At 44.0% G+C, this 11,375-nt stretch overlaps 1 long non-coding RNA gene across 1 annotated transcript; it reads right to left on the bottom strand.

Annotated features, from left to right (window-relative positions):
* Positions 1-2,855: 2,855 nt before the first annotated feature.
* On the bottom strand, positions 2,856-9,095 carry LOC121137605. Its single transcript, XR_005874905.1, has 2 exons — positions 8,963-9,095; positions 2,856-3,668 (listed from the first exon to the last, which is right to left on the bottom strand). It is a non-coding gene; the product is annotated as an uncharacterized LOC121137605 (long non-coding RNA).
* Between the last annotated feature and the right edge of the window lie 2,280 nt (positions 9,096-11,375).

The raw sequence follows: 11,375 nt of genomic DNA, 5'->3' as shown, positions 1-11,375 counted from the left end.
AGAGCCAACTAGGTTATTTAGTAAACACAATTAAGAGAATTAGTTCACCAGCTGGAGAAAAATGGTGAGCCTCATCTTACATACACAGAATTTCAAAAATATGAAAAAATAAGCTATAAGCTGATGATTTGAATAGGTACTTCAAAAGCTAGGAAAAACAAACGGCCTGGAGACATGTGGAAAGATGATCTTACTATTGGCTGGATAAATACTCCAAAAGATAAGACTACCCAAATGGTGTAGGAGACACCAGAACTCTGGGGACTATCGAATGCTCAGAAGATCTCAGAGAAATGACCCCATAGGCAGGAATAGAAGCATATGCTAGTTCAATGCAATGAGTGACTGGGAGCCTGGGAGCATCCTCCAAGACAAGTTGGCACAGGTCCACAAGGAGAATGTGTTTTCAGTACTGTAGACAAAACAGACGTGCTGAATTTGGCCACAGCCTGTGATGGAAATCTGTGAAAGCCATGTAAGAATCAAGAGCGACACACTAGATTTACCAACCACGCACAAATAGAACTTTAAGTTATAACCCAGAGTGGAGGGTGAAAATGGAAGAGGGTTTATTCTTCGGTTCGGATGTTAAAACGCACATGCAACACCATCCACTGCCAAAGCTGCAGCAATGTCAACTGAATATATTCAAGATGCCTAGGAAGGGTGCTCTTTAACACAGCAGAGTATCCAAGGGCTAAGATGACAGGGCAAATGCAGATGGAAGGGAAAATAACAAAAACAAAAAAACAAAACAAAGGAGGAGCTGTGAGTAGAATGCTGGACCTCTAAGTCTACAGATAGACAGACAGACAGACAGACAGACAGACAGACAGACAGACAGATAGACAGATATGTGCATACATACATAGATACATAGATCATGGATACTTATATAAATGCATAAATGATACAGACATACATACATACTTACATACATACATACATAGAATCATTCCTTGGGTACATTTTAAATTACCTATAAATCCATTGATCTTCCAGGTTCCATCTTATCTATGAACCTTTCAGAGGAGACCGACGTGGTTTTGTTTGTTTGTTTGTTTTTCAGGCATCTGGTGGGACCTCTCTAAGTTATTGAAATAATAACTACATTTAAAATGTCATTGTTATTGGTCAAAATTCCTAGTTCCCCAGCTTGATGGGAAGGACTTCAGCCAGAAACTGTCTGATCCTTCCCCCACATTCCCACTGATGAAACACATAAGTTATTCTCTTCTAAATTATTATTTTTTTTAAATTTGTTGCTGCTGTATCAAGATTTAGGGGCCAGTGAGATGACTCAGTGGCCACCTGAGCGTCATCCCTGGGATTCATATAAAGGTGGGAAAAGAGAACCAAGGCCACAGAGTTGTTTTCTGACCTTCACATGAGCAGTATGGCACGTGCACACCTGCTCTCACAAACACATCGTGCATTTGTGCACATTAATAATAAATACACAGTTTGTTTAAGGTCTAGGTTTGTAATTTCTACTGTTTGCTCTTTGAAAATAGGCTACTGTCTTCCTGTGATTCTTGCAAATATTCTATGAAACAATGCCAACAGTGTCCACTGGCTGGCTCAGCGGTTAGGGGCCCTTGTACCCAAGGCTGATGACCTGAGTGCTATCTCCACATCCCACAGGGTGGCAGGAAAAAAACCTGCCTGCGCTACTCCTGAGACTTGTCTTCTGACCTTCACCTGATCACCATAGCACACCTGCACACACACACACACACACACACACACACTCAGTAAATAAAAGAATAAATAAATGAATATGTAAATATTTCATAAAAAGAGGTAACAGTGATAACCTTTAAAATAATACTTAGAGGGCTGGAGAGCTGCCTCAGTGGTTAACAGTGCCAGCTGCTCCTGCAGAGGACCTTGATGTTACATCCAGAACCCATAACAGGCTTGGAGCCTACCTGTAACTCCAGCTTCAGGGGACACCCTCTCTATCTTCTCCTCCGGCCTCCATGGAACTGTACACCTAATGGCACTCATGCATACACTCTGCCCCACAAACAAACACATAAAATAAAGGAATACCCTACAGTATTTTTTGTTTGTTTGTTTTTTCAAGACAGGGTTTTTCTGTATTGTTTTGGAGGCTGTCCTGGAACTCGCTCTGAGACCAAGCTGGACCTCGAACTCACAGAGATCCGCCTGCCTCTGCCTCCTGAGTGCTGGGGTTAAAGGCGTGCACCACCAACACCTGGCTTTTTTTGTATGTAACCCAGGCAGGCCTCGAACTTGTGATCCTCCTGCCTCTGCCTCCTTTAACAAATCCTACTGGCATGTGCCACCACAGCTGACCACTACAATATTTTAAGAAGTTAAGATGAAAGTTGAGTGAGGGCCACCTGGGCTTGGTTGCACACCCGCTTTTATGAACTAGTGTCTTTATGAGCTCACTGATACTTTCTGTCTTGACACTGCAGTACTGATTGTTCAATGCATCATAGTCTTTGTCGCAGACTTTCGTGACTTAGAACAATGCACTGAAAATATAAATAAATTGCAGAGACGGAACTGGCCGGACGTAAAGTCCCTGGTCCAGCACTCGGCTGATTATATATAAAAGGGATTTAATGGTGATGGAGCGAATAAGAATCAGAGATGCAAACTCTGTTTCCAAATTGACCACTAATGACCTTCATCTGTAGAATGGCAAGCTATTTGTCAGGATCAAATGAGATAATGGATGGGGAATGCCTCTGTGAACTGCAGAATAAAAGAATAAATGGATATTTTAATTTTTATTTCTAAAATTGTGTCCAAGGAAATGGAAGGCAATATTTGCTAAAATGTTTCTGCTCACATATAAGAGGCCACTCAGTTACAAGCGGTCCAGGCAGTAAAGGGAGTTTATTAGTGCAATAGGCAAACAGTTCGGGGGGAAGGCAGGGGCCTGGCTTCCAGAGCACAAGCCGGGCCATGCTGTCCCCATCAGCTCCTCAGTGCTAGCTCAACAGGTCATACAATTGTCAGCGGCATTTGGGGGTCTATGTTTCTGATACAAATCCGGAAAAAAAATAGGATTACTCCCCCCGAGAGTGTAAATGAAACACTTGCAGGTGTCCATTGTGGTTTAAACAAATTCCCCCTGAGAGGCTGTGTGTTTGAACACACAGGTCCCCAGCTGATGGCCCAATTTGAGGAGGCAGAGCCTCACTGGAGGAAGAAGTCACTGGGCGAAGGCATTGGTGTTTTGTAGCCTGGACCCACTTCCTGTCCTCTCTCTCTCTGCTTCCTGGCTGTGGGTGCAGTGTGACCAGAATGCTCATGTTCCTGCCACCATTCCCTCCCCGCCACGATGGACTGTATCCCTTAAGCCACAAACCCAAATAAACCCTTCCTTCCTTCCTTCCTTCCTTCCTTAAGTGTTCTTTACCCGGCATTTTGTCACAGCAGTGAGAAAGCTAAGGAATGCAGTATCTAAGGAGCCTGACTTAGACAACGTGGCCATTCACCCCCTATCACCATAGCCAGGAGCACACACGTAATGATGGCACCGATAGGGGGGAACTGAGTCCCAAACAGCTGCTGCGCACAGCTTCTAGTCCCATCTCAGAAGAGACAACGGCACAGGCAGGCCATCCTCAGCGAGTTCTTAGGAGCAAAGTGAAGGCGACATCAGAAATCCCTTTTCCTGGAGTTATCTGGTAAAACGGTAACAAAACACAAACAAATAGGTTATAAAATGGCATTTGTTTATTTAATGTGTATGCACACATGGATGTCAGAGGACTCACTGCAGTTAGTTCTCTCCTATAAACAAATAGGTTATAAAATGGCATTTGTTTATTTAGTGTGTACGCACACATGGATGTCAGAGGACTCACTGCAGTTAGTTCTCTCTTTCAACCGTGCAGGCTCCAGTGGTTATTGTCGGGTGAGGCTCCATTAACCCTGCCTAGAGATAGGTCAAAAGTTGTGTTGAAATCATATCTGTATCTAGAGAGAAGATTCATAAATTTGCTGGTTGCTTTTTCAGTGCTGTGACAAAACATGTGAGAATAGAGGCTTATGGGAGCACAGAACATTTGACTGACAGTTCAAGAGGACAGAGTCAGTCTTAGTGGGAAGGCGTGGCAGCAGGGGGCATGGGGCAGCAGGGGGCATGGGGCAGCAGGGGGCATGGGGCAGTCGGGCACATTGCTTCTGCTGCCAGGAAGCAGGGGGAGATGAGTACTGCGACCCAGCTGGCTTCCTCTCTTTTTATTCATTCTGGGGACCACAGGCTGTGGGATGGTACCACCCACACTCACCACAGCTCTCTCTTCTGCAGCTAACCCTCCCTCTCAGACACACCCAGAGATGTGTCTCCTCAGTGATGCAAATCCAGTCACGTGGGCGATTAACTATCACCATAGCTCTTCTATGACATAAGCCAAAAAGACAAGAGGAAGGCAAAAGCCTGCCATGTGGATATCAATATGAAGGTCCACAGAGTGACACCCAGACATCTTTCTCTCTGAAGCCTTTGAAAGTTCTAGGATATTGTAATGTTTGATGACACCAAGATCTACTCTGAGCATTCATCATGTCAATGAGGTCTTCTTTGTATTCATTAAACTTCCTTCTAACTGTGGGTACACGGCCTTGAAAAGGTAAGCAAGACTCTCCAGCCCCGAGGAGTTGGAGGTATGCTGTTGAGCATATGGCTGACCCAGTTGAGCGAGCAAATGCAAGAACCCCCACCTGAGCCCCTGCCCACCCTGTGAAATCTCTCAGCTTTAGCTGATGGTTTCCAGGGAGAGCTGAATCCCATCTCAAGTCTCCCTGGTGCACGGTCCTCTGATTGGAGTGGTCATCTTCCTCTCCAGGCCAGCTTTGTACAAAGTGCCCTGCCTGCCTTGATTAATGGCTTTCTCCATAGAGCCCATCCTGATGATGATATGACAAAGCTCTTCTGTCCCCGCGTGTTAACAGTGCAGAGGGACCATTAGCTGTTGGCAAGTGTCCCGAGGCTGCTCTGAAGAAGTACAGGAATTCTAACTCACTGCACAGCATTCATCAAAAAGGGAAACAATAGACTTTTCAGAATCTATCCAGATAAGCATGCTATTCTCTCCCCTGTAGGAAATGTAGGAAAATAGACATCCCGCATGCAGGCAAGGAAAGGCCTTCCAGACTGTCCCATCTCCTCTGGTTTGTTCTTTCTTTCTTCCTTCCTTTCTTTCTTTTTTTCCTTTCTTTCTTTCTTTCTTTCTTTCTTTCTTTCTTTCTTTCTTTCTTTCTTTCTTTCTGATTTTTAGGTAAACACACACACACACAAGTGTCACGAAGAGAGAACTTTCCGCAGATCCTCTTGTTTTGAACTTTCTTACAGCCCCTTTAGTTGCCATGGATGATGTGTCACCAGAATCAGCAGGAAAGATGTAGTGTAAACTGCAGACTTGCTGCATCAGTTAGCGGGGCTGCTGGCGTCTAGAGTCTGAACCATTGGTAGCATGCTAGCATGGCTGATTACCCAACCAGAGCATTCCTCTTCTTTCTATCATTTTTATTTGCCTAGCAACCCCTCTGTGGCATATATACATACATATTTATGAAATCATATATACATAAGTAATAATTTATATATAATAATAAATGATAACAACTTCAACCCTCCCCTTGTACTATTAGTAGCTCCTGGCTGGTTTTAGTAAGCTTTTAGTAAGCATGATTTTAAAAATGGGAGTATTGATAGCCCTAAGGGTGTGGTAATGGCAGCTGAGGTTCATTGTGGAAGGCAGTCTGGAAAGAGTTTAAGAACAATGGAAGGGGAGACATAATCTTATACATAATCAGTCTTTACATATCAGCTACAAGCATACTAGAGAAGTCAGGCATGTCAATCAAATCAAACTGCCAAACTGCGGTACTCTGCTAAGTTTACAAAATGATGAACACAACAATAATATATTGAAATTGCATTGTGGGAAATTCTTTGTTTATTTTTCTGGTTTTTTTGAGATAGTATCTCACTATGTAGTGTTGATTGGTCTGGACTTTACTCTCTGGATTAGGCTGGCTTTGAACTTGTGGCAATCCTCCTACCTTCTGCCTACTGTCCTAGTTAGGGTTTCTATTGCTGCGAACAGACACCATGACCATGGCAACTCTCACCAAGGAAAACATTTAATTTGGGCTGGCTCACAGTTTCAAAGGTTTAGTTCATCATTATCATGGTGGGAAGTATGGTGGCGTGCTGGCTGCAGGCAGACATGGTGCTGGAGAGGGAGCTGAGAATCCTACAGCCAGATAGGCAGGCAGCAGGAAAAGAATGCCACACTAGACCTGGCTTGAGCATCTGAGACCTCAAAGCCTGCCCCTAGTGGCATCTTTCCTCCAACTCTGCCACACCCATTCCAATAACACCACACCCCCTCATAGTGCCACTTCCTATGAGCCTGTGGAGGTCACTGTCTTTCAAACCGCCACACCTCCCTAGTGCAGGATTACCATTATCTACCACCTCACCTGGCACATTGTGGGTATTTACCTACTATTCTAAATGCTGGCCACGTAGAAGCTAAACAATATGCTTTTAAGAGCCCCCAATTTCCTGTCCGTGCATTTCAGTTAGTCCCATGTAGATGTGCACTATCCTAGACGCCAACCAGGAAGATAAAAGTGATGGTACTAATGGAAAATTCAGAGAGGAAGAGACTCTTGTAAGACAGTTAGTTGCTACATATTATGCACTATTGATGTCTGGGAAACCTCAAATAGAATATTTTAATTAAATAAAAACTAGGGTTTAGGGTTTTTGTTTTGTATTGTTTCTTCTTTTTTTTTCTTTCCATTATTAAAAACAGAAATCTATGTTAAATCCACCAAGAAACTTCTCCCATGCTGGTTAGTTTCCATGGTGCTAGAAGGTGCTATACAGGCTTCTGGGGGAGATACGATTCAGTGTTCTCACCCTGCATATTGCAATGACCTGCAGACAGATTTTTACCACTAGTGAAATAGTGATATTTCTATTATGGGATTAAGCAACTACTTACTGATTGGATTTAAGGCCTGCTATCTGCTATTATAAACTTGACCAAAAGCCCATGACTGGGAGATCTTCAGCAGAGTGGGTAACCTATAGGTGTTGTTTAAATAGTCATGTTCATGTTATCAAACTGCCTTCTCAGTAATTAACGTTTATACCCATTGCTTTGTGCTACCCTCAGCCTTGGTCAGAGAAGCTTGTTTTTTTGTACTGGGTGGTTAAGCTCAAACTGCTGACAGTTGGTGACTGAGCAGTTATAGATGGACCATCAGTTTCAACCTCCCCCACCCAAGGCTCAAGGAATATCACTGAGGAATACGTAGAAACAATGGAAGAGCTGGGGGATGGGGAGGAAAGCTGTTGAGTGCTGAGTTCCAGACAGGACCTGGCTGTTGTACTCATGAACTCACTGGGGTTGCCAGCACATTACCAAGCCATTCAAAATTCCAGAATGGGTGAGGGAGGAGCTCCTGAGGCCCCACCACTAGATGTAGAGCTATTAGCAGTTGATGGCTGTTGAAAGAGAGACTATCACCTCTCTGAAAATGCGGCTCAATGGTAGGCTGCCCGTCTCCCCAGTGGATGGCCCCAAACACATGTGCATAGGATCAGCTCTAATTGGACCCAGAGAGTTATTAGCAATAACAACAACCTTAGAGGAGGAAATGAAGTTGAGAGGGAGACAAGTTTGTGGGTCCTAGTAGGGAAGTATATGGAAGTATAGATAAGACCAACATGCATTGCATACATGTGTGATACTTTAAAAAAAAGTTTATATTAAGCCTGTAAAACACAATGGAAAGCACATAAACATCTTTCCACATGTATTAAGAACTCTACAAAGTCATCAGAGGAGTCTTGGCTCAGTTGTGTGGAGACAGTATGATGGGAGATGTCATTCTGAAATCTATCTCTTATTGGTTGTTGAATAAAGCACTGTTGGCCAATAGGGAAGCAAGATAGGTGAGACTAGGAGTTGAGGAGGACTCTGGGAAGGAGAAACACAGGGAGTCATGATGTAGCTGCCACAGAGGTAAGAAGTCCGGACCCTTTCTCCGGTAAGAGAAATACTTAGATTAACAATTGTGGAGTAAATACTTAAGTCAGAGATAGCCAGTAAGAAACCAAGCAAATGGCCAACAGCTTCATAATTAATATAGCCTCCTGTGTGTTCATTTGGGACTGATGGGGCTCTGGAACCAGACTGGCTGGAAGGCTTTACCCAACAACAGTGGATTCAGGGTACCAGATAAATGAGTTCTTTCCACTATGTAGTTACTTCTAAGCAATTACAAGAAGCCTCATTAGACCACAGCCAACCTTTGAACACCTCATCTCCTTATTTCAAATTGCATTCATGAGTGTTTATTTTTTATTAACTCGGCAGCTAAATCTGGGCCGGCGTAGGCAGTTGGACTTGGGTTTCACTTCCAACTCCAAATTGTGTTAGCAATGTGACTTAAATTGTCTTAGTTTCAATTTCCTTGTCTGCAAAAGACAGATAGTTACATTAAATATTAAACGGTATGATTACCACTACATTATATCATATGTAATTTATTTACATAAATCGTAATTACATATTACATGATATTATAGGCTCCTTCTAGGTGTGGTATGAGATTTATGCAGCTGGCAGTGTGGCACTCATTAACTCCTTTTTGTGTGCACTATCACCATCCTGAAGATCATTGGGAAACTCCTACATTGGAATCTACAAGGAAGACTCCAGCTAAGACTCCTAGGATAGAGGATACTATACTGGCCATCTCCTATGATCAGATTGGTGACCACCCCAATTGTCACCAGAGAGCCTTCATCCAATAGCTGATGGAAACAGATGTAGACGCATAGCCAGCCAAACATAAGGCTGAAATGGGGGAATCCTGCTGAAGAGAAGAAAGGATTGTAGGAGCCAGAGGGTTTAGGGACATCACAAGGAAACCCACAGAAACAACTAACCTGGCTCATAGGCACTCACAGAGCAGAAGCAACAACCAGGGAGCCTTCCTGGGACCAACCTAGGCCCTCTGCATATATGAGACAATTGTGTAGCTTGGTCTTCTTGTGAGACTCCTAACAACAGGAACAGGGGCTGTCTGTAATGCTTTGTCTGGCTTTGGAACCTGGGTTGCCTTGCCCAGCCTTAATACAAGGGGAGGTGCTTAGTCTTAGTGCAACTTGATATGCCATGCTCTGTTGATACTCATGGGAGACCTGCCCCTTGCTGAACAGAAACAGAGGAGGAGTGGATATGAGGGGGAAGGGACAGGGGAGGGGTGGGAGGAAAGGGGAGAAGGGAAACTCGGGTCATGATGTACAATAAATAAATAAAATCTTTAAATAGAAACATTGAGTTGAACACTTACAAGTAAATAGAAAAAAGAAAACCCTTCACTTTCAATGAAGAAAATACAAAAGCATTCCTAAGCATAGTTGGTAAAGGCCAGCACTTCGTAGGGCTTGGATTTGCTTCTATACATAAATACCTTCTAGATGAATGTAAGCCAACACATCACAAAAGTTAGGATTGTGTGATAAAGAATGAGAACCCGGAACAAAAGCATGTAGTGAACCCACAGAGCAGGCTTGGGTCCCTGGTAAAAGCTCAACAAAGTGTGGACAATGAAGGAAGATTCCAGGCTGAACCAGGCTAACAGTTACTTTCTTGGGGTATGTTAAAAAGTCACTAAAGCCTCCTTGAGACTACGAGTTTCTATAGGAATTTACTGTAAAACTTTAAATGTACAAATAAATGTAGATGCACATGTGTAATCAGTGTAGCATATGTCATTCTTAGGTAATAATTTCTTGCTTTGCTTTGGGGATACAGTACTGTTGGGACTGGAACCCAGGTCTTAAGCATCCAGACAAGAGTCCCATCCCTTAGCCAATTCTTTTTTATGTTATCAGAACACCTCAGCATTAACAAATCTGAGGAAGCACAGGCAAGCAGATCTCTGTGAGTTCAAGGCCAGCCTAGACTACAGAGTGAGTTCCAGGACAGCCAGGGCTACATAGGAAAACCCTGTCTCAAACAACAATAACCCCCCCAAAAAAACCCAAACTGAGTTGCGTATGATGATGATTAACCCTGGTTGTCTACTGCAGGGTTTAGAATCACCATAGAAACAGGGCTCTGAGTGTGATCCGTAAGGATTTCCAGAAAGGTTTAACTGAGGAGACCTGGCTGAATGCCAAGGTCAAGAGGGGCAGTCCAGCTGAGCAACCTCCTCTCTCTGCTTCCTGACTGCAGACACAGTGTGGTGAGCTGCCTTACACTGGTAACACTGCACCCCTCACATGCCCCTTCCAAGGGTAATTCAAAAGAATTCCTTCCCCAGTAAGTTGCTTCTTTCCCAGCATGTGGTCACGGCAGGGAATGCACCAGCACTGATAGGAGCAGATACACAGATGGACCTTGGCTGACTGAAGGTCCTCGGCACTGTGTGTTACCTTTCAGGCTGCTTCTCTCAACCCTGAACTGAGCTGTCTCCTCTGGGTGACAATCAGACAAAGGCATCTTGTAGGGACAGTTAGTGCATAAAACAGCATTAGGTATCATTTCCTGGAGAGCATGGAAATCTCCCAGCAGACATGAGTCTTACCTATTTAACCAGCAAGGAGACACAACAACCAGTTGTCCCAAAATAAGAAACATTAGCAGTGGTTTCTTCCTGGAGACCTAGGGAAGCATCCTCACCATCTTCACTGAGTAATCAGCCTAAAGTGGCATTCCTGTGGAAACAGGAGCCCTGGCCAAGGCTGCCAAAATCAGCATCATGGGGAGCAATTGCAGCCCATAGAGCAGGCAGCCTCTACCCCACTGCAATCAGGAGAAAGAAAACACTTCATCCCAGGAGCCTGAGAGATGCCTCCTTCCCCTAAAGCCCTCTTAGCACAACCCTTCTGGCAGCTGCTGATATCACCTGGTAAGCCAACGTCCGTGTAATTGTTCCCCTAGCTACAAAGAATCAACAACAGCACGGACATTTGTGAATGCTAATTCTGCACCAGCTACTGTTACAAGTGCTTTATCCTTCGCTACAATGTTTATTTTCCCTATAGTGCTATGACCCAGGCACTGTACAGAATTCATTTCACGTAGGCAATAGCTGAAATACAGAAGAGGGAGACAACACACCCAGGCCACACAGCTTGTGGGAGACAAAACAAGATTTAACAAAACAACAAAAGAAGCTGAACTTTGGGTATAACACCCACTGCCTTCTAATTTTTAAAAATTGCCCTTTTTACTTACCTATTCGGAGTCACATGCCATGGCACATGTGTGACAGCCAAAGGACAACCCACAGGGCTCAGTTTGCCCCTGCTACCATGTGGGTCCCAGGATGAACTCTGGTCATCACGCTTA

This window comes from Mesocricetus auratus, unplaced genomic scaffold, assembly GCF_017639785.1.
Source record: "Mesocricetus auratus isolate SY011 unplaced genomic scaffold, BCM_Maur_2.0 Super-Scaffold_100691, whole genome shotgun sequence".
In the NCBI taxonomy this organism is placed as follows: domain Eukaryota; kingdom Metazoa; phylum Chordata; class Mammalia; order Rodentia; family Cricetidae; genus Mesocricetus; species Mesocricetus auratus.
The sequence above is the reverse complement of the archived record's forward strand: the minus strand, read 5'-3'. Positions and strand labels throughout refer to the sequence as shown.